The 23,587-nt window shown below is 41.4% G+C and overlaps 1 pseudogene; it reads left to right on the top strand.

Moving 5' to 3' along the window:
- The first annotated feature begins 7,952 nt into the window (after nt 1-7,952).
- The window catches only part of LOC117346240, a 45,853-nt pseudogene continuing 30,218 nt past the window's right edge, over nt 7,953-23,587 (top strand).

Here is a 23,587-nt window from a genome sequence, read left to right on the forward strand (position 1 = left end):
ATAGAGAGAAAGTTTTCTAATACATATATTTAAAATAATGAAAACCTCAACGTTAAGATGTCAAAGAAATTAAAAGAAGAGAACCTCAAAAACAAATATGATTTTTTATTTATTTTTAAAACTTTTTTTATTATAGTTTGGTGAATAGCTGAAGTATTTCAATACAAAAGAATGTCAGAATTCAAACATGCTTTGGATAGAAGTGGGAAGGTTGCTTTTCACAATCTGTTCACCCAGGGTCTAAGGCTGCCTGGAATCATCCCCTCTCTACATTGGAAAAAATACACATAGAGAAAAGTGTATTTATACAGCCAGAAAGGTATGAGGGCTTGATTGAGAAGACAACACATCTAAGTTTGCATTTTCATGATGGTTTTAGGGGGGAAATCATAGTCAGAAAAAGATTAAAGTTTTGGCAGGTAATTTTTTCCCACGGAAACATTCAAAAGGAAAACACTCACACTTTATATGAGAGAATTATTAAAAAGTCCACAGGTTATGTATACAGTTCATGCAGAGACAATCAATATAAAGCTATAAGCATGTCTCAGATAGGAGCTAGATCATGATGTTACTTACTATGCTTGTCCTTCAAATGAGGGAACAGTTGCGAACGATGGATGACCAAGTGGATAAAAGTTTTCCAAAGATACAAGCCCCCCAATCATGATGTCCCCATCCCTATGATAACCTGGTTGCAGTTGTGTTGATAAGTAGTTTCTAAGTGTACATTGACATTCAACCGTCTTCCACAGGATGGCAAAGAAGATGAATAAAATCAGAGCCAGATGACCTTCCATCTTTATCACTGTGAAACAGCTTCTCTGCCCACTCCAGTTGTTACACTTGTGTATTGTGTGGGTGATGTATAGTTCTTGATAGTTGTTAACAAACAGAATATTTAAATGAGAGGCAGAAAATATTAAGCAGACCTGTGGCTTTATACACAAGAAGAATAAGGGAAGAGAATAAAATTGTAATGCTTTTGGTGAGATGGCCACTCTATTTCTAGTTCTGCTCCAATACCTGTGAGGATACCATGTGGTCTCTGTTGTGTCCTGTTGCTCAGAGGTTCAGCCTTAAGGGATATCTGCTCCTGACATCTATATTTAACATGAAATATAGTTGTGTCTTTTAAATATAATCTTATGCCATAATTAACATATATTCATTTAACACAATACAATAAGGTAGCTGATGAAAACAGAAACAGATGAGATTGTCCATTTACAGTGCATAGTTATTCTGTCCATTCTGTCTTGAATGCATCTGGCAATCCACTGAGAGACTATGACTGATACAAAGGAAGGATATTATGAAGATTGATTTATTATGGAAGTCATCAACCTTCAGCATCTCTGTATCATAGACAGTGGTGTAGCAAGGGTAAGAGGCACCTGGGGTGTAGTGCCCCTTCCCCACTTTTATCTCCACCTCTACTCCTTCTCCATCCCTGTATGCCACATAACCAACCTGCTCCTTCCCCTGATATCACCTGCCACTCACTGTCCCTTGCCTTCCCCGTACTTAGTTGTAGTTGTTTACGGCGGTCAACAATGTGCTCCTCATGACACTGTCATATCTCCCTCTGATGTCACTTCCTATATGTGGAACCAGGAAGTGACATCAGTGGCAGAGCCAATGTGGTCACAAAGAGCATATTGTTGACCGCCATGAACAACAACTTCAACTAGAGGTATGGGAAGTGAAGGGGAGCAAATGCATGGAGGGGAGGAATTGGAAGAGGTGAGGGGTGGAGATGGGCTGATTTAGGGTGGAGTTTGGGCATGGTTTCATTTAGTTGCAATACTGAGAAAAAAGCCTCAGAATAAAGTGACATCATAAACATAAGTAGTATAAAGCTGTCATGACATCAGTCATTGGCATTAAAAAACTCAAACCTCTAAGACCAAACCTTGCAGCATAGTTGAAACATAACTGGGTTAAAGGTGCATCAGAGGTCACTTATCTGGTACAGTCCTGTAAATCCGGGCTTCTTCTCACAGCTATACTGTATAGCTTCCAAACACTGCCCAAGGATCAGTTCCATTTAGATGAGTGCCACATAAACCAACTTTAGATTGGAAGGATGTATATTCTCTTACTCCTCCTAACTCTCTTCAAAGTAAATAGAGAGTTAGGAGGGGTAAGAGAATATACACCCTTCCAATCTGAAGTTTGGGCTATACTCTCACAGAAAATTTAACTTAAACTATTGTGCTGTTTGGTCAATTGAACATAAACCAACTTAACATAGTAACATAGTAAATGACAGCAGATAAAGACCTGAATGGTCCATCCAGTCTGCCCAAACATACACTCTCTATAACTTGGACCTCACAAGCATCTCAGTTTAATTAATTGTATATTCTTCCTTTTGGTAAATTTGCTATTAACATAGGGATCTGGACTGGCCAAGTCATCAACCTTTTACACCCCCTCCTCTACCCTTTCTCTAACCCCCTTGCTCACCAAGGCCCCTTAGTTTACTTGCTTATCAAAACTCATATCCCCCCATCAATATCACAATGAATAGACCACAGACACTTATTGATGGTAAAAACAAGGCCACAGCTCTGTTTATTGGATCAACAATAAATAAGCAATCCACAATTGCTTCAGTTCCTTAGTTACAAATCATAACAATTTTGACAAAACTCAAATGTATTCCCCTGATCCCACCATGTCAGCAAGAGCCTAGGGGGTAGCATGGACCTCCATGCCCCTATTCCATGCCAACTGCCTGAAGGCATATTCACTCACCTGAACTTACTTCCCCTTAACTGCTCATCCCCTGATGAGCCTAGGGGGTAGGAATGGATCTCCATGCCCCTTTTCAGGGTCTCCTGACTCATGGCCTCACCACCCAACTGATCTTACTACCAAATAACTGCTCATTTTCTTATAAGCCAAAACCTTGTACCTTGTGATATCTGCTGCTGTGACAGCCCCCAAGCCCCCACCTCCAAAGTGAATGCCACATACAAAGGAGAGGGTGGGAGGGAAAGCTGCCTCCAAGGAACCGGGAAGAAACCTGTACATCAGAGGCATAAGTCTTCCACTCCCCCACCCAGCTATTCTGGGACAATCACATCCCGACTGCTCAGTAAGAAGCTGCATTTCTTTTGCACCTCTTGCCGTCAACCCCCTCATCTCTAACTAACCCCCCCAACCAAATCCTGAGAGCTGTCTCCCATGGGACGACCGACTTGGGCCATCCAAACAATTGCTATGGTCGCCCATCGAGACCAGATCTCATGCTCTTATTTGCATGATTGACACAATGGGAAAAAACAATTTTGCACTTAAGAATTTAAGAAAATGAGTTACCATTACTGGGACAGAACGTAGGTCCATCAAGCTCACTATCCTGTTTCCAACACTGGCTAACCCAAGTTCCAAGTACCTGGCAAGATCTCAAAAAGTAAAACAAATTTTATGCTGCTTATCCTAGAAATAAGCAGTGAATTTTCCCCACATCCATCTTAGAAATGGCTTATGGACTTCTCTTTTAGGAAGTTATCCAAACCTTTTTTAAACCCTGCTAAGCTAACTGATTTCACTATATTCTCTGGCAATGAATTCCAAAGTTTAATTACATATTGAGTGAAGAAATATTTTTTTCTGTTTGTCTTAAATCTTCTATTTAATAGCTTCAATACATGTAGCACTTCACTAGTTAGTTCCACTGAAAATGTTAGCTCTAAATTCAAAACTAGATTTTTAAGGGGTGTTCCAGGGGTGGAGTTGGCACTTGGACCACTATACACTGACATTTGGCACTTAAACAGCCAAGATAACTGCTTAAGTAGGACAACATAAAAGTCAATTTTATCTTTAAGCATTGCCTCATGGCTGGTTAAGAGCTGAATATTACATTTAACCGGCACCACAAATTTGTAAATTTAGTGCTGGTTCCCAAACATGGCTCAGCATTGAATTTCCAGATTTAGCACTGGTGTCAGTCAGCAAAATGCTGATTGCTGCAGGCATAATTTGAGTCTCACATTTTCAAAGCCATCTTCTTTAAGATGCCCATGTTTTTGAAAATAACATACATCCAACAAAAGATGGGTGTTCCAAACATGTTGAAGGCAATGCAAGTAGCCCAGAATACAGTAGCACAGATAGTGGGAACATGTTTTCATTGGGAACATGTAACCCCAGTTATGAAACAGCCAAATTGGTTATCCATTGAGTTCAGAATTTGGTATAAGACCTTACTGATGGTATTTAATAGTTTAACTTCAGTTGTTCTGGCTACAAAACTACATCTGTATCAACCTTCAAGAGCATTGAGGCTGATGCAAACAGCATTGTTGGATGTACCTTTGTTTAAAATAGTGAGGTTGGAAGACTAAAGGGCTTTGATATTTTACATCATTTGTCTGAAGTTATGGATTATGCTACCAGCCTATTTAAGTTTAGAGCAGGATATGAAAGCTTTTCAAAGTGACCTAAAAAGCCTGCTGTTTCAGAAAGCTTATCCAGCTTGAGAATGGGGATGGTTGACTTTGTGGTGATCTCAGGGATTAGCTATGATGTGTAAGATGATATGGAATGGTCACTTTTTAAGATATAATAGCTAGTAGATTATGTTGTTTAAGATTTGACTGTGTTAGTAATTTTATTATTGATTTTAAATACGTATGTATTAAGAGTACACCACCTCAAATGTTAGAATCCGTGAAAATACTAAACATGAGCAGAAAACACTAGCTCCTACTGTCTCATGTGTAGGAAGATAATTGGAAGTCAGAGGTCCTAAATCAAATTACCTTCCATGGCAAAAAATCCAAAAATCTCTCCCTTTCTCTATTCCATAGGATTGTGTCTCCAGAACTAGATGAAGGTGTTATAGCTGTTCTCATCCTTTATGACATCACAGTGTAAGAAAATTTCAGATGTTTCGTTATTGGTGAAGAATCTTTGAATGCTTTCAGGGCATTTGTCATTGCACAGATCCTTCCACAACCTCTCTATGAATGAATTAGTTGGAAATATAGCAGGACAAATCTGTGGAAGCTTGGAATATCTTTCTTTCCCACAGTGAAAATTAAAGCTTTTACCCTTTCATTGTGTGAAGGTTTGATAAACCCCATTTAGCAATGGTGATCCAAATCTTTCCTTTTTGGGGGATGATTATATCTTTTACAAAGTCTATTTACAAAGTCTATGAAATCTCTATGAAATCACTTTAGTTGAACATGTTTGGATGATGTGGAAGTTACGTATATTTTTATTCTGTATGAAAATGGCGTTATTGAAGGTTTCAATGAATTCAATGCAACCTCCACTCTGCTCAATCCCTTCTCTCAGGATCTGCACAGCCCTCATGTTGTTTTAATCTTTATGTGCAATGATACCGACCCAGGTTCAGCCAAAATGCTTCAGTAATCTGACTATCCCAGCGCAAAGGTGTAGCTCACTGGGGACAGTCCAGTAGAAATTAGGAAACTTAACTATGTCACTCATGGAAATATTCCCTGAGGTGAAACTGATCTGCTGAAAAATAAAAGATTGAATTATTCACCATCTTTGTCATGTGAAAGTATGTTACACAGTGGCGTACCAAGGGGGGGGGGACAGGGGGCGGTCCACCCCTGGTGCATGGCTTGGGGGAGTGCACAGCTGGCCAGGTCTGTGTCTTCCTGCCCTTCCCGGCCGTGCCGCTACGACCCTACCTCCCCCACTGACAAGAAGTCTTTCCGACGTCAATTCTGACATCGAAGAGGATGTTCCTGGCCAGCCAGGCAGTGATTGGCTGGCCGGGAACGTCCTCTCCGATGTCAGAATTGACGTCAGAAAGACTTCTTGTTTGCGGGAGAAGGTAGGATCGTAGCGCGCGGGCTGGTGGAAAGGAAGGGGAGAGGCGCTTTTTTTTCCCCTCGGCAGGGAGGGCAGGATGTAGGCAGGCAAGCTGGCTGGCTTTAGCGAGGGAGGGAGATAGGTAGACAGGCAAGCTGGCCAAAATCTGGAAGGTAGTGGGGGGGACATAAGGAGGCACTATGGACACGGGATGGAGGCACTGGGGGCACTATGGACACAGGAAGGAGGCACTGGTGGCACTAAGGACACAGGACGGAGGCACTGGGGGCACTAAGGACACAGGACGGAGGTACTGGGGGCACTACGGACATGGGAAGGAAGGAGGGAGGGAATAGAAAGGGACAATTGTTGGGCCTGAGTGCAGAAAGAAAAAAAAGAAAGAAAGGATACAGTCAATTAATAGATGTCACCTTTTGATTAAAAAAATTAATGGTCACGTTGCCTCTGACTTACTTTCGCTGCAGCAGAGTCGGCAGCCATGCTGAGGTGCAGGAAGGTCCCGCGCTGACTCATCTGCCATCTCTGCTCTGGAAGAAGTAAGTTATGTCGGAGGGGGTGGACCCGGCAGACGCAGTCATTGTGGGACTTTGCCACAACTCCCTGCGTCTTATGGGTCTACCCCCTCTGACGTAACTTACTTCTTCTGGAGCAGAGTCGGCAGACGAGTCATCGCAGGACCTTCCAGCATGTGGCTGCTGAGTCCGTTCTAGAGCAAGTATGTCGGAGTGGGGTGGACTGGCAGCCAGCAGCTACAATCATTGTGGGACCTTGCTGCATGAAGGTAAAGAAAGGAGCAGGATTGCTGGAATGGAAGAGTGGTGGAGGGAAAGAAAGGGGGCAGGATGGTATGGAAGGGTGGTGCTGATAGAATTGATGTACAGAGAAAGGGGACAGACATAAGGGGGAAGGATATTGGAGGGAGAGAAAGGGGGCAGATGCTGATTGAAGAGGGGTAGATGGTGAGAGAAAGGGCAGACAATGGATGGTAGTGGGGAGCCTCTGCTGGATGGAAGTGCAGATGGGAGAGATAAGGGAGCAATTGCAGAAAGGAAATCAGAGGAGCGAAAGAGGGGAGCAGACGCTGGATGGAAGTGGACAGAGAGAGGAGAAGGTACTAGATGGAAGGGTTGGAGAAAGAGGGTACATGATGGAAGGAGGGGATAAATAAAAGGAGGGCACATGATGAGGAGAAAAGGATTGAGCTAGGGAAACACTGGAGTAGTGAGGGAAAGAGGTGGCAAGCTTTAGGTAGACAGTAAAAAAGGACATTGATGAGAGGGTAGTAACAACATAATCTAGACAAAAGCAGAAAAGGAAAATGAGGGAAAAAAGGGAAAGGGATTGCAGAGGAGAGGTGTGGGAGAGGGAAGGAGAGGAGAGAGATGCCAGACCAATGGGGGTGAAAGGAGAGATGGAAGGGGGAGGCATACAGTTTCTGGAAGGGGCATAGAAGAAGAGAAGATGCCCTATAGGGGAATAGAGACGTGAGAAAGTGGATGGAAGAAAGAGAGTTACAAGAAGATGAGGAAAGCAGAAACCACAGAAGACAAAGGTAGGAAAAAAATTTGTATTTATTTATTGCTTTAGGAGACATGCATCACTGTTTCTGTGGTGTTGCATTGTATGCAAAGTCCAGCTTCTTACTGGTTCAATTTAATCTTTGTCTATATATTTCTATTTTATCCCCCCCTTTTACAAAACTGTGGAGTGTTTTTAGCGCCAACCATGGTGGTAGCAGTTCTGATGCTCAAAATTCTATGAACGTCAAAGCTGTTACCACCGTGGCTAAAATCCACACTACAGTTTTGTAAAAGGGGGAGGGGTTAGTTTGTGATGACATATTCCACACTAGGCGAAGGTGTTTTCTGTGTTCTGTGTGTTCGAAAGACATGTTTTTTTGTTAGGATTGACTGCAGGATTGATCTGTACTAGTCTGGCTTGTTTAGTTTTACAATGGGTGTATTGATGTTGTACTGCTCACTGCAGTATATAAGATGCTGCCTTTTCCTAGGTCCTCATGTGTGATATGTGTCTTGTTACTAAAAATCATGTTTTTCGTACAGATGGGGGAGGGTGTCAAAAAATGATGGGCCCCGGGTGTCACATATGCTAGGTACACTACGATGTTACATTCACTTCTCAAATATTTAGAAGATGAATATGCTGTTAACTGGAGATGTGTCCTAGTGGTTGTGAGTTTGATCCTAGGCTCCTCCTTGGAGCAAGGATCTGGGTAAGTCACTTAATCTTGGCAAGTCACTTAGGGCTCCTTTTATCAAGCCACGTTAGTGGGGTTAGCACGTCGGACATTTAATCACGTGCTAACCCCTACGGCAAGCCAAAAAACTAATGCCTCATCAATGGAGGCGCTAGCGACTAGCGCGTCAGGCAGTTTAACGCACGGTATTCCAAACGTTAAACCCCTACCACACCTTGATAAAAGGACCCCTTAGTCTCTCCATTGTGCCATGTACCATACTTTGATTTTGAGCTTGTCAGGACAGGTAGGGAAAATATATTGACAACTGCTTTGGGTGATTCTCTTCATGGGAAAAGCAGTTAATAAATAAATAAGAGTGGAGAAGAAAAATATGAGATGAGAAAGCCATCTTAAAATGCCTGGCCAAATTGAGGGTAGATAATAGATGTACATGCAGCAGGTCACATAACTCCTTCTCTTATCTAGAAAACGGGGCTGCTCAGATGAGCACCTGCATTTTTTTAAATGGTGCAGCGGGAATTAACCTTTCTCTGTCCATTACCAATGTAACTTTAAACAAGCAACAAAGACATCGAAAGATGTCTTGGCATACAGAGGTGGGTATGTAAATTTGCAAACACAAGCAGAAAATCCAACAGGACTGCAGTGAAAAAAGTACTGCAGCAATGATATACAAGATGCCAAGTTCTTAATAAAAAGCAAAACTTTAATAGCAATCCTTAAAACATTGAACAGTTTGTAGCCAGATATGGTCCAATTATGTGAAAAATCAGAACCCAACAAAGTCTGTGTTTCAAAAACATACTCCTTCTTCAGGGCTCCTAAAATGTAGTTAAACGCGCATATAAGAGAACTATAAGGATAACAACTGGAAATAATGCAGTTGATTAAACAGAATAACAAAACTAATGAACTCCTCCACAGTGCCCTACCACCAATGACCCAATGTTTATGTATGCAAAGTTTAATTTTTCATACTTTTTATGCAATCTGGATGTAAATATGTTCATTTTTTGGCCATTTGTGGTGGTACTTCCTCAAGAATAGGCTTAAAATAGGTGATATTACCAGGGCCTTTATCAGTCACCCTATTATAGCATTACCCCTATTGTGCAAACCTATGAGCTTCCATGGGACCTTTGGTTAACCAGGGTCAGAAAACTATGAAGAAGAAAAATTTTGAACTCAGTGGTATTTTCTAATTTGTGAACCTAAACTACACTGTCTTGAGTGGTTAATAACCTGGGCTCCCTTTTACAAAGCTTGACAGCAGAGGGCGCCATGGTAAATGTTTTGACTTCTATAGGAATTGAATGGGCATTGGATCATTTGATCCGTAGCACTCGCCTGCATGGCTTTGTAAAAGGGAGCCTTGGTTTCAATTGGCTGATGGTTGATATTCTATAAGGAAAGGTTGTAGAAGAGATTATGAAGTGAAATCAAAGATGTTATCTGACCTGTAGGTAGTGGTATATATTGGAGAGGCTGTAAAACTCACTCGATCCCACAGATGAAAGACCTTCAATGACAGCTGCCAGTGGACCAGATCTTTTGCAGCTGTAGTTTGGGACCCCGGTGACCATTGCTCTGTACTTTAATAATACATCATTATAAGGTTCATAAATGTGGATCCCGGTGTGAGGTTGGGGAAGAGCTCTGAGTTGTTGTTAATCTCCTCCACAGCAGATACAAAAGCCAGTAAGTTGAAATACTTCGATGATGCAAGACTTTAAAGACAATAAATGATAGATAATATGAAAAAATAGCATCAAAATAAAAGATATATAAAGCTACTAAGGTTAGAAACAGTGCTCAAAGTTTAACAGAAATTAAATGTGTTTTTTTTTTTCTTCTCTCTCTCTCCCTCCTCCCATATTTTTTTCTATTCTTCAACCATGCTCTCAGGCCACATCAGATAAATGCACATCCTGCCCAAATGCATATAACCTTAATCACTGGACCATAGTTACCTTTTGGATCTTTTTTCTTTTCTTTTTTTTCTTGCCTCTCCATAAACTCTACACCCATAATTATGTAGGAGCCAGCAGAAGTGTAACGAGGAAGTAATAACAGGGAGAGACGCCTTGATTGGAAGTACCAGCTAAGGTTTCCTGACCTCACCAATGAAAATAACGCCAGACCTGTGTCCCAGACTGTGAGGCATAAGAAAATATACATAGGGGGAAGGGAGGAGGAAATGGCAGAGATGAAAGGAGGGGGTATGAAAGGGGAAAGATTTAAAAAGAAGGGAGGCGATGAGATGAGAAGAGAGGGGAGTATCTTCTGGAAGGAAGAGAAAGAAGAGAAAATAGGAGGTGAAAAGCAGAGAGGGAGAGACAAGTCCCAAACCTTAATGCATTAGACCCCTGATTGCTGTCCTTTCTTGTACTCACACTATCCTTATTCACACATCACTCATACTAGGCCTAATATGGAATAAATGAACTGTAAATAAGTGTTTCTAGCTTTGAGAACTTTTGCATCCAGAAATACTTCTAACATGTGTTAGCTACATCTGTAGCTCATGTTGTGATCAATCAAAACAAAAACTGCAAGCATATTATAGATAGGAGCTCATCCATGACGCTACTTACATGTAACCTCCTATTAAATAGAGGGTAAATTTATAGGTTTGTTTTTGAGCTGGATAAAAGTTTCCATAGTTATAAGTCCCCCAATCATGATGTCTCCATAGCTACTTCTTCCTTGTTGTAAATGTCTATTGAAGCTCTGAAGTATGCACTGACACTCGGCCGTCTTCTTCAGGATGTCACAGAGCACCAACATCAGAACCATTTGAGCTTTCATCTTTAACATTATGAAACAGCTTCTGTGAAAATGTTTACCCTTCCTGCTCCATATGTTAACATTGGGCATGGCAGGAGATGCTTCATGGCTTCTGATGGTCTTATCCAATTGAATATTTGAATGATAAATAGAAAATACATGGAAGTAGACTTCTGCATTTACAGCAAAGGAGAATGAAGAATGACAGTGAAATTACGATGCTGATGGTGAGGTGACCGCTCTATTTCTAGCTGAGCTCCAACACCTCTGGAGACACTAGGTGGTCTCTGTTGTGCCTTACCGCACAGAGGTCAAGCTCCTGTCATCTGCAATTACTATGAAAATATAGGCTATTTCTTTGAATATGAATCTTATGGTTCTAGTGACTTAATTAAGTAGAGACAAATATTACTTTGATTAGAATGCTAGTGCAGAATACAATGTAATAACATAACAATGTAATGTAGTTGATGATACCATAAAAAGACAAAATAACCCATTCACTCTGCACAGTTTTTGAGATTCTGGTCAGATCTGTTCTTTTGGGTGGACCCTTAGTTATATTGGTCTTCTCAAACTACCACCACTGCCACATCTGCTGCTACCACACCTTATCCTGCGTTTTACTTCCTCTCCTTCTTCCCCTAGATCTGGCTTTTGCTGCCACCCTTTCCTGCCCACAGCCCAGCAACTATCCCTTCTGGTGTGCCTCAGCTCCTGGGCATCAGCAGTGAAATACTTCCACTACTTGTGTCAGCCATGCAGGCAGCCACATCCTGCAAGAAACAAAACAGTGTCATTGTTGAAGGCAGGGCACAGAAGAGGGTGTAGACAGTGGATGTGCTTTGTTGAACCTACTTACAAGGGTGCCGAGGTACACCAGGAAGGGTGAGGTTTCGAGAGAGGGGGAGTTGCTGAGCTGAGTGGAGTATATGCTGGATCCAGATGTGGCATAGACTGTAGAAAGACTGCCAATGCTGATTTTTCTGTGATGAGACTGAAACAATAATGAGTTGACCTGTGCCCGCCCATAGCTATAACACTGGAAGAAGCATGGAAGTTGATTAAAAGAGATGAGGAGGTTGAGGGAGAAAGGAAAATGTCAGAACTCAGGTCCCCAGTGGAGGCAGTGGTGGGGGTGAAAAAGCAGCCTGACCAAAATTTACAGGGAGTCATTATTCAGACTGTATGACAACTAAATCAAGTGGAGGAGTGGCCTAGTGGTTAGAGTAGTACTCGTTTTAAACTCTGGCGTTCTTTGATCAATTCAGACTCAAAATCGGAGCAATCATTATCTCCTTCTGCTGATGTTTTAGCTTGCTTTTTCCAAAATAAAATTTATCTTATTAGGCAATCTTTTCCTGTAGGAAATATTGGATAGTTCTCCTATTTCACAGATCCCACACTGGAAATACCAGTTGATCACTATTGGTACTCTTTTGATTCAGTTTCTGAATATCAACTCTCCAAATTATGTGAAAAGTTGAGAAAGTGTAATGTTCACTGGATCCTTTTCATCATATCTTTTTCTTAATATTCCTTCACAGGCTATAACGTAATTGACCATCTTAATAAATTACTCATTGGAAAATGGATATTTTACCCAATCTATGGGGCAAATTCTCCTTCCCCTTTTGAAAAAATCAGACCTAGATCCTACTATCCCTTCTCATTATCGACCAATTGCCAATATACTATTGTTGACAAAGTTGCTAGAATCAATTGTAGCTGGTCAACTTACCAATTGCCTGGAGAAATTTTCACTACTTCATTTTTTTCAACATGGTTTTCATTCTAATTTTAGTACTGAAACCTTACTGATTTCTCTTCTTTCCAAAATCCAACAATTATGACTACAAAATAAATGTTCAATTTTGCTCCAGTTCGATTTGTCTGTGGCATCTGATGTAGTCCATCATAATATTCTTCTTCAATTAATTTCAGATATCAGACTTAATCAGGTTGTCCTTGTCTGGTTCTCTAAATTTTTATTGTCTCGTTCTTAGTCAATATTGATGGCAATGTTTCTAATTCCTGGCAGCATCCTTGTGGGGTTCCCCAGGGCTCTTCGCTTTCCCCAATTTTGTTTAATCTTTATATGACTACTTTGAACATGTACAAGTTGTCAGCTTGGGAAATGCTTTTTACCTATGGGGATGATATCTTTATATTGATCAAGATTGATTTAAACATTACCAATTTAACTTTTAGAATAAACCACTGTATTTCCAAACTTCAAGCTTGGGCTATGTCTGTCCAGATGAAGTTAAATGCACCCAAAACTAAACTCTTGTGGTTAGGCCCAAAACTGGACTACCTTCCTCCCACTGTACTTCTGGACTCTGGAGCCTCCCTACAAATTGAGTTCTCCTCTAAGATTTTGGGAATACTTTACAACTCTTTCCTTACATTTAAGGATCAAATAAACTCTCTGGTTAAGAAATGTTTTTTTCAGTTTGTGAATGCTGAGGAAGGTTAGATTTCTTTTTTCATCAACATCATTTTTCTGTTCTGGTCCAATCAATTATACTTTCTCAGCTAGATTACTGTAATGCTATTGATCTTGGCATCACAAAGATCTGTCTTCAAAGATTACAATTGATTCAGAATACTGCTGCAAAGTTGATTTACGGAAAAGGCAAATTCGACCATGTGACCCCTTTGCTTCTAAGCCTCCATTGGCTTCCGGTTTATCTCAGAATTCAGTTTCAATGTTCATGTATTATTTTAAAATTTTATATGGTATTTTTATTCTTCTTGTTCCTTTTCTATGGAACATCTACAGATTTTTTTATGCGAGAGGTACTCAACAATTTAAATTTTTCCTTCCTTCTAAGAAAGGAATTAAAGGAGTCCGGAATTTCAGTCTTTAGCTTTTAAATTTTCCCATTTATGAAATGAACTTCCTTTAACTTTGAGGTGTCCCATTTCCTTCTGTAAATCCTTGAAAACTTTCCTATTTGCTAAACACTTTGATAATTAATTTCCATGTGTTTTACTATTTTTTTATTAATTTATAGTTAACCATGTCCAGCTTCCTCTGGTTGAATACCCAGTATATAAGACTAAGTTTTAGTTTAGTTAGAGCATCTGCCTCAACCCTCTGAGATTGTGAGTTCAATAACCACTGCAGCTCCTTGTGACTTTGGGAAGTCACTTAACATTCATTGTCCCATGTAAACTGCTTTGATAGAGTAAACCACCCAAAAAATACAGTATATGAAGTCCCACCTTTTCACCTTTGAGTTTAAAGATGGTGCCAATGTTTAACTTAATCCATAAAGTCAGCGTTATCATCCATATAGGTAGAAGTACTAAATTTGTTGATGGTCTAGCAACCTCTGGCATCATTCATTGAGCTTAGACCTGCTGAATAAATCTGTATCGAGCAGATTTGTTTTGCTTATTACAAAGCTTTGTGGTTAGAGATCAAAAAGGTGGGGATCAGATTTGCTCTGCTATATGAGGTGTTGAATTACCAAGGAAGGAACACAGTAGTCACAGTCTTGCTTCTGATATATTCCACCTATTCAGAACAAGAAGTTGCATCAGCAGGAAGGCTGTGGGGCTGGCGTGAGCACCATGTATCAATCATCCTGCTCTAAGGTTACATTATGGCTCCAAAAAAGGTAGATGGATTGAGACATCTGGGTTTTACTTTCTTTGCTTTCAATGGAAATAAATCCCAGATGTCTCAATCCATCCTCCTTTCTTCCATTGTTTGTTTTAGTTATTATATACCACCTAGTAATTGTCTAAGCAGTTTACATTGAGGTAGTCAGCCATTTGGCCCTATCTGTCCTGGTTGGATCACAATCTATCTAACATACCTGGGGCAATGGAGAATTGAGTGACTTGCTCAGGGTCATCCTACACTAAGGTTACATTATGGCTCCAAAAAAGGATTGATACATTTGTTGTTTTTTAAAAAAATTATTATTTTTTTTTTAATTTGAATATATTTTTACAAGCAATACACTTGTTTCAGGAAAAATGAAAAGGAAAACAACTTACAACTCAAAATGCAATCTATATAGGCAACCATAATTTTTCTTTTTAGATCCCAACCTTATACTGATGGGGAGCAGCCACAGGTAAAAAAGAACAACTTCAAATAAAGATGTTAGAAAAACAACTATTATGAAAATGGCTTAACAGATCACTCATCTTAAACCTTTAAATATCCATTATCTCCTGGTGATCTTTTTTTAACTCCATAAATGCCCTTAACTGATATGGTTACTTAAATGTAAACCACTAACTATTTCCTGTATTCTTCTCCAATCTCTATTCTTATGAAGCTATATGATGCCCGCTCACATACTGCGGCATCTTATATACTGCTAAGAAACTATAGTTGTGCAACCTATTCCAAACATAAACTTCAATATATAAGTTTATGTATATACATTTATCTTTCTATTTCTTCTTTTCATTTGTATGGACCTTCAGATACTAACCAGACCATGGATAGTGCCCAGCTATCTCTTGTCTTCGTCAGTCCACTTTATTGTTTATTTCAATCAAGACTCTAAAATCCATTTTATGTTTCATAATTAATGCTCATATTGCTAGTATTCCTTTATAAACTTCCTATTTATTATCTTATTTTTCATTACTATTTCTTCATTTCATTTCTATTCCATTATGTATTTTTTATATTTAGTTAGCTACTTTGCTTCGAGGTTAGCTCTCAAAATTCATCAATGCCATCTCTCCCGACATGCATGTTTCAAACAGAATTTTTCTTCAGGGTCGAGGGAAACTGAAAAACATATATAGAAAACTTTAAAATTCAACTCTCTCTTCTCAGTTGCTTGCTTCTAAACATTCATCAAAACATTGCAGACGCTAGTGACCTATCTAATGTTAAAGCATTATATTCTACTTCCCAAAATACAGGCAAACTGCCTGTAGATTATGTGGCAGGGGATTCATTTCAAAAAGTCCTATTCGGGAACAGAGAATAGTTCAAGTAAAACCCTTCCCGCATAGATTTATCATGTACTAACTTGTCTCTTACTGATCGAGGGAGAAGTCATTTGATTCAAACATGGCCGCGGTTTGTACTCTACTGAATATAAAACAGCTGAGAGCTCCATTTTGTGCGTCTGACGTCAGTAAACCGGATAGCCCATCACTTAACTGATATAGAACATAGAAAATGTTTATCACCCTGACATATCTAATAAAATATTTGCATGGACATGCAAGTAGGAAAGCGGCTCCTAATTTCTTAGTCTCTTGCCTCATGGCTAGGAATAGCTTTCTCCAGTGGCGTACCAAGGGGGGAGGTGGTTATCCCTGGGTGCATGCCCCAAGGGGGTGCACAGCCAGCCACCCTCCCTATTCTGCCGCTGCTGCTTTCCTTAACCAGCAGCAGTGGAAGTAAACTGTAACCAGGGGTGCCCAAATGGTCGATCACAATCGACCAGTAGATCGCAAAGGCAATGCGAGTCGATCGTGTTGCCTTTGCGATCTTGCCTTTGTGATCTTTTTCTCCCTGCTGCTTCCCCAACTCACAAGACTTCACTTCCCTTCACTTCTGAAACAATGCTCTGTCTAACCACCAGCGGTCCCCCACAGAGTCACTCCAGCGAGACGATCTCCAAACCCCAGGGCAAACTTAACCCGGCCAGCAACATGACTTCAATCCATTGTGTGAGCTCACTGGTGGGCAAGCGAGCTAAGTCTCCTCTCATTGGTTGCGCTTTGCCACCCCGCTGCATGGTAGGTGGAGGCAAAAGGAGAGGAGGGCTAGTGGGTGTGGAAAAAGTACAGGGCCCATAAGACTTCACCTCCAGCATCAATTCTAACATCAGAGAGGAAGTTCTGGGCCAGCCAGTCACTGTCTGGCTGGCCTGGAACTTCCTCCCCGTTAGAATTGACGCCGGAGGTGAAGTCTTATGGGCTCGGCGCTTGTACGTGCCAGGCCTGGCATGGGGAAGGAGCAAGGAAAAATCAGCTGCTGGCTTCGGGGTGGGGATAGGGAAAGAATCAGAGAAGTGGAGAAATCAGCACAATGGCTTGGTGGGGGCAGGGGGAGAGAGAAAGAAAGAAAGACAGGCAGGCAAGGGGGAGAGAAAGAAAGGCAGAAATAAAGAGGGGGATCAGGAGGAGAGAGAAAAAAAGGCAGAAATAAAGAGGGAGACCAGGGGGAGGGAGAAAGAAAGGCAGAAATAAAGAGGGGGGCCAGGGGGAGAGAGAAAGAAAGGCAGAAAGAAAGAGAAGGGGGACAGGGGAGAAAGAAAGGCAGAAAGAAAGAAATATTGGCTTTACAGAAGGACCAGAAACTCATGAAATCACCAAACAAAAAGGTAGGAAAAATTATTTTATTTTCAATTTAGTGATCAAAATGTGTCCGTTATATTTTGCACTATGGCCCTCTTTTACTAAACTGCAATAGCGTTTTTAGCGCAGGGAGCCTATGAGCATCGAGAGCAGCACGAGGCATTCAGCACAACTCCCTGCACTAAAAAACACTATCGTGGTTTAGTAAAAAGGGTGGGGATATTTGTCTATTTTTGTATAGTTGTTACTGAGATGACATTGCATAGTCATCTGCCTTGACCTCTTTGAAACCCCCTGAATATAAATGATAATTAACATTGTCTCTGCGTACAGTATGCTTTGTGGGTTTTTTTATTTTATTGTTGGTAGATCATTTTGACTTGGTCATTTTAAAAGTAGCTCGCAAGCCCAAAAAGTGTGGGCACCCCTGTTGTAAACAGTGGTGTCCGCGTTGCAGCTTGTGCTACCTCCAGCGGTTGTTTCACTTCTGGCCTGCTCATATGAGGAATGTCTAGGTAAGTTGCAGCTATACTCTTTTGAGGAACATAGAGAGAGGGGAGATATGATAGAGACGTTCAAATATGTAACTGGCCGTATTGAGGTAGAAGAAGATATCTTTTTCCTTACAGGACCTATGGCAACAAGAAGGCATCCGTTGAAACTCAGGGGTGGGAGATTTCATAACAACACTAGGAAGTATTTCTTCACTGAAAGTGTGGTTGATCGTTGGAATAATCTTCCACTTCAGGTAATTGAGGCAAGCAATGTGCTCGATTTTAAGAAAATGGGATAAGCATGTGGGTTCACTTCATGGAAGTGCTTAGGGGGAGGGTCCTTAAAGTGGACAGACTTGTTGGGCCAGTGGCCCTTTTCTGCCGTCATATTCTATGTTTCTATGCTAATCCGGTGCGTGCGCTAAAAACGCTAGCACACCTTTGTAAAAGGAGCCCATGTGTGAAGGGAAAGAATATAAAAGTTGGGTTATACTACTGTCCCCGGGACAAAATGAGCAGACAGATGAAGAAATGTTTTCAGAGATTAAGAAAGCTGGAGAAATGGGCAACACTATAATAATGGGTGATTTCAATTACCCTAACATTGACTGTTTAAATGTTACATCAGAGGTAAAATTCCTACATATCATAAATGACTGCTTCTTGTAGATTTGTCCCTTAGTGGAATGCAAGACATAGTACAGGAGTTAACTATGTTGGGTCCACTGGGAAACAGTGATCATAACGTGATCAAATTTGAGCTGATACTGGGAGTAACATTGCAAAAGAAATCTACTGTAGGGGCATTTAATTCTCGAAAGGGCGACTCTGATAAAGTGAGGAAAATGGTTAAAAAGAAGTTAAAAGATCAGTTGCAAAGGTTAGAACTATAAACCAGGCGTGGATGTTATTTAAAAATACTGTCGTGGAAGCCCAGACCAGATGTATTCCACATATCAGCAAAGGTGGAAAGAAGAGAAAACGAGAGCTGGTGTGGTTAAAAGGTGAAGTGAAAGAGGCTATCAGAACCAAAAAAACATCCTTTAAAAAATGGAAAAAAGATCTGAATGAAGAAAATAAGAAGATACACAAACACTGGTAAGATAGATGCAAAGCATTGATAAAGACAGCTAAGAAAGAATCTGAAGAGAAAATTGCAAAAGAAGCAAAAACTCATAGCAATTTTTTTAGGTACATCAGAAGCAGAAAACCTGTGAGGGAATCTGTGGGACCGTTGGATGATCAAGGAGCGAAAGGGGTGCTCAGGGAGGATAAGGTCATAGCGGAAAGACTGAATGAATTCTTTGCTTCGGTCTTTACAGAAGAAGATGTAAGAGATCTACCTAAACCAGAAATTGTTTTCAAGGGTGATGATGCGGAGGAAATGAAAGAAATCTCAGTGAATCTGAAAGATGTACTAAGCCAAATTAACAAGTTAAAAAATGATAAATCACTAGGACCAGATGGTATACATCCCAGGGTATTAAAATAACTCAAAAATTAAATTGCTTTTCTGCTGTTAGTGATCTGTAACCTGTCACTAAAATTGTCTATAGTGCCTGAAGATTGGAGGGCGGCCAATGTTATACCAATTTTTAAAAAAGGGCTCCAAGGGAAATCTGGTAAATTACAGACTGGTTAGCCTCACTTCAGTGCCGGGCAAAATGGTAGAAATGATTATAAAAAATGAAATTGTGGAACACATAGATAAACATGATTTACATAACATAAAATAATAACAGATTTCTATACTGCATAACCCTTAGTTCAATGCGGTTTACAAAAGATTATGCTATGATTGAATACAGAGATAATGCAGTATGCAAGAATTAGCTAGCTACAAATTTAGAAAAAAAGAAAAGTTTCCAAAAATTTTCTGTAGTGTTTATAAGATATTGATCTGGTCAGTAATGGGTGGAATTCTTTATCAAATTGATAGGTTATTTCTTATTTTTATAGCCCTTAACACAAGGGAACATAAATAGAGCATGGGATTGTCTACTCTTCTCGTGAATCATAGTAAGAAATCTATCAACAAGGTAAAGAGGAGCGGCATCAAAAGTGACTTTATAGTATAAACATCTCAACTTAAAGATCATTCAGGCCTCATCTGGGAGCCAGTGTAGCTCACGGTAATAGGGGGTTACATGATTATCCTTTCTTAGTCCGTAAATCATTCTAACTGCTGTATTTTGGACCAAGGACAGCCTAGCAAAGTTTTTCTTTGTACTTGTCAGATATATAATATTGCAGTAGTCCAGAATGATAAGTAATAGCGTTTGAACTAAAAGTATAAAGGCAGTAGCGTCAATATAAGCTCTGATAGTGCAGAGTTTCCATAGAGTATAATAACTCTTCTGGACCATAGTATCTATTTGATTTTTCATAGTTGGGCTCTGATCAAAAAACACTCCCAAGATTTTAATTGTAGGGCTTATTGGAAATGATACTGAGTTGATCTTAATTGTTGATTCTGGAATTATCTTTTTTGATGATGCAAAGAAAAACATAGAGGGGCATAATTAAAAAAAAAATGTCTAAGTCCCCTTTAGGCCTAAGGCCCTAAACGTTGAAAGTAGAAGCAGGGAAAATGTCCATTATAAAAAAAAAAAAACATCCAAAAGGAGGTTTTTTTGAAATAATGGCCTGCCTCTACGTTCAGCTGTTTAAACACCTAGACCGCCACTATGTCTAAACCTACATCATATAATCAACCTAAAAAAAACCTAAGTCCCAAATGTTCAAAACAAGGGCTTTTAGGCAAAGGAGGGGCCCCCTGTGATGCCCCCCATGCCAATGTTCCACAAAAGGCCCAGCCCACCTCCCTCCCACCCTGCACCTTAATCTCTAGGCCGGCTGGCCGGGCCTGGCCCACCTCCAGCCCATCCAGAACCTAAAAGTTGGCAGCAGTAGGGGTGCTCAATCCCTCCTGCTCCATAGGCCTCCCCCCCTCCGGCAAGACCAGGCCCAGTCTGGCACCCCATAACTCAAAGTTGGGAGCAGGAGGGTGCTCAGTCTCTACTGCTCCTTAGGCCTTTACTGATATCTGTAGGGAGCAGGAGGAACAGCAAACTCCTGCCCCTGCCCGTCCTGATGACGCACTACTAATGTGTGCCTTAGGCCCCACCCCACTGCATCATTTGAAGAACAGGGAGGAGCATAAGGCCCTGATTGGCTCAGGCTCCTACTTTGGGAGGGGCCTGGAGTACCTGAGCCAATCAGGGACTTCCTTAGGGCTGAGCCTAAGGAAGTCCCTGATTGGTCAAAGCAAAAGCCAAGCAAGGACTTCCTAAGGCTCAGCCCTAAGGAAGTTCCTGATTGGCTTAGGTGCCCCTGGCCCCTCCCAAGGTAGGAGCCTGAGCCAATCAGGGCCTTAGGCCCAACCACCCCCTCCTCCCCTCACCTTCGTGGTTGCACTCCTGTTGATACCTCTACCTTGCTTTCCCCTGTCTGTGATTCAGGACTCTGTTTTTAAACTTATCATAGTCACACTCCTCTCTCCTAGGAGGGGTTTGGGATGAAATTCCCTAGGAAATGGAACCTGGTTTCTCCTAGGCTGCTGATAGAAACATAGAAACATAGACACATAGAAAATGACGGCAGAAAAGGGCCAAAGCCCATCAAGTCTGCCCACTCTAGTGACCCTTCTCCTTGATTTTGCTCACCACCCCCTGCCCTTACCTCATTAGAGATGCCACATGAATATCCCATTTATTTTTGAAATCTGCCACGCTGATACTGAGAATACCTTAAAGGGCCAGGATTCCATTTCTCAGTAAAAGTCCTAATAGGCTTTTTGACATATTTAAAAATGAACATAAGAACATAAGAAGTTGCCTCCGCTGAGGCAGACCAGAGGTCCGTCTCGCCCAGTGGTCCGCTCTCGCGGCGGCCCATCAGGCCCACTGCCTGAACAGTGGTCTCTGACTAATTTTACCATTTACCTCTAATCCTATCCCTATAACCTTACCTCTACTCTTATCTGTACCCCTCAATCCCTTTGTCCTCCAGGTACCTGTCCAGACCTTCTTTGAAGCCCTGTAGTGTGCTTCTGCTTATCACATCCTCCGGTAGCGCGTTCCATGTATCCACCACCCTCTGGGTGAAAAAGAACTTCCTGGCATTTGTTCTAAACTTTTCCCCTCTCAATTTCACTGAGTGCCCCCTTGTACTTGAGGTTCCCCATAGTTTGAAATGTCCCTGTCCACTTTTTCTATGCCCTTCATGATCTTGAAGGTTTCTATCATGTCTCCTCTAAGTCGTCGCTTTTCCAATGAGAAAAGCACCAGCTTTTTCAGTCTGTCAGTATATGAGAGGTCCCCCATACCCTTTATTAGCTTAGTTGCTCTTCTCTGGACTCTCTCAAGTACCGCCATGTCCTTCTTGAGGTACGGTGACCAGTAATGGACACAGTACTCCAAGTGCGGGCACACCATTGCACGATACAGTGGCAGGATGACTTCCTTCGTCCTGGTCGTGATACCTTTCTTAATGATACCCAACATTTTGTTTGCTTTCCTTGAGGCTGTGGCACCTTCAATGTTGTGTCTACCATCACTTCCAGGTCTCTTTCAAGGTTGCTCACCCCTAGCGGTGATCCCCCATCTTGTAAGTGAACATCGGGTTCTTTTTCCCAACATGCATGACCTTGCATTTCCCTATGTTGAAGCTCATTTGCCATTTTTTGGCCCACTCTTCCAGCGTTGTCAGATCTTTTTGGAAGCCTTCGCAGTCCTCCATGGTTTTGACCCTGCTGTATAGTTTAGTGTCATCCGTAAATTTAATAACCTCACATTTTGTTCCTGCCTCCAGGTCGTTAATAAATATATTGAACAGAAGCGGTCCCAGCACCGACCCCTGTGGAACTCCGCTCGTGACCCATTTCCAATCTGAATAATGGCCCTTTACTCCAACCCTCTGTTTCCTGTCCGCCAGCCAGTTTTTGATCCATCGGTGGACCACCCCTTGCACCCCATGGTTCCATAGCTTCCTTAGCAGTCTTTCGTGACTTTTCGAAGGCTTTTTGGTAGTCAAGGTAAATGATGTCTATGGATTCCCCTTTATCCACCTGGCTGTTTACCCCCTCAAAGAAGTATAATAAGTTTGTGAGGACTGACCTGCCCTTGCAGAAGCCATGCTGGCTCGACTTTAGCTGCCCATTGTTTTCGATGTGTTCCCAGATGCTGTCCTTAATTAGCACTTCCATCATCTTTCCTGGGACCGAGGTCAAGCTCACCGGCCTGTAGTTTCCCGGGTCTCTCCTTGAGCCTTTCTTAAAGATGGGTGTGACATTTGCTATTTTCCTCCTATGGCACTTTGTGCCATATTATCATGTTCTACCCCTCTGTCTGAGGTGTAGTCAGCCATTTCCACATCATTTCTCCTAACCTGGTCAGCTCTTCTGACTAGGGACCATGTTCCGCTTTTATTAATCCCAGGGACAAAGCTGGGGCTGGCAATGGGTTTGTCACACTATATGACAATTTCAGATATTATGGCCAGACCTAGTAGGTTCCTGGTGTGTAGCTTGGTGGGTGTGTAGTGAACCATAGAGATGGGGAACCAGGCCCATATCCCACTCTAACCACTATACTTACAGTTAAATTTGTAAGCCTTCCGAACCCCATCCTAATCCCACTCTAACCACATATAGGTGTTACCTGCAGGCATGAGTTATTGGTGTGGTGTACATTTGGGTCCAGTAGGTTTTGGATGGACATTGGAGGGCTCCTCACACACTATAAGGAGGTTATGGTGAGATGTATACCTGGGACTTTTTATGTGAGGTTCACTGCTGTGCCTCCTAAGGTGTAGCTGACAATTCTACAGTTTCATGCAAAAGCTTGTTATCTAACACATTTATCTGGGTAGTTAGAACTGACTTTTGCAAAATGGAATAACATAAGCATAGCCTTTCTGGGTCAGACAAATGGTCCATCGGGCTCAATAGCCCATTCTCAAAGTG

This window comes from Geotrypetes seraphini, chromosome 12 (assembly GCF_902459505.1).
Source record: "Geotrypetes seraphini chromosome 12, aGeoSer1.1, whole genome shotgun sequence".
Classification (NCBI taxonomy): Eukaryota; Metazoa; Chordata; class Amphibia; order Gymnophiona; family Dermophiidae; genus Geotrypetes; species Geotrypetes seraphini.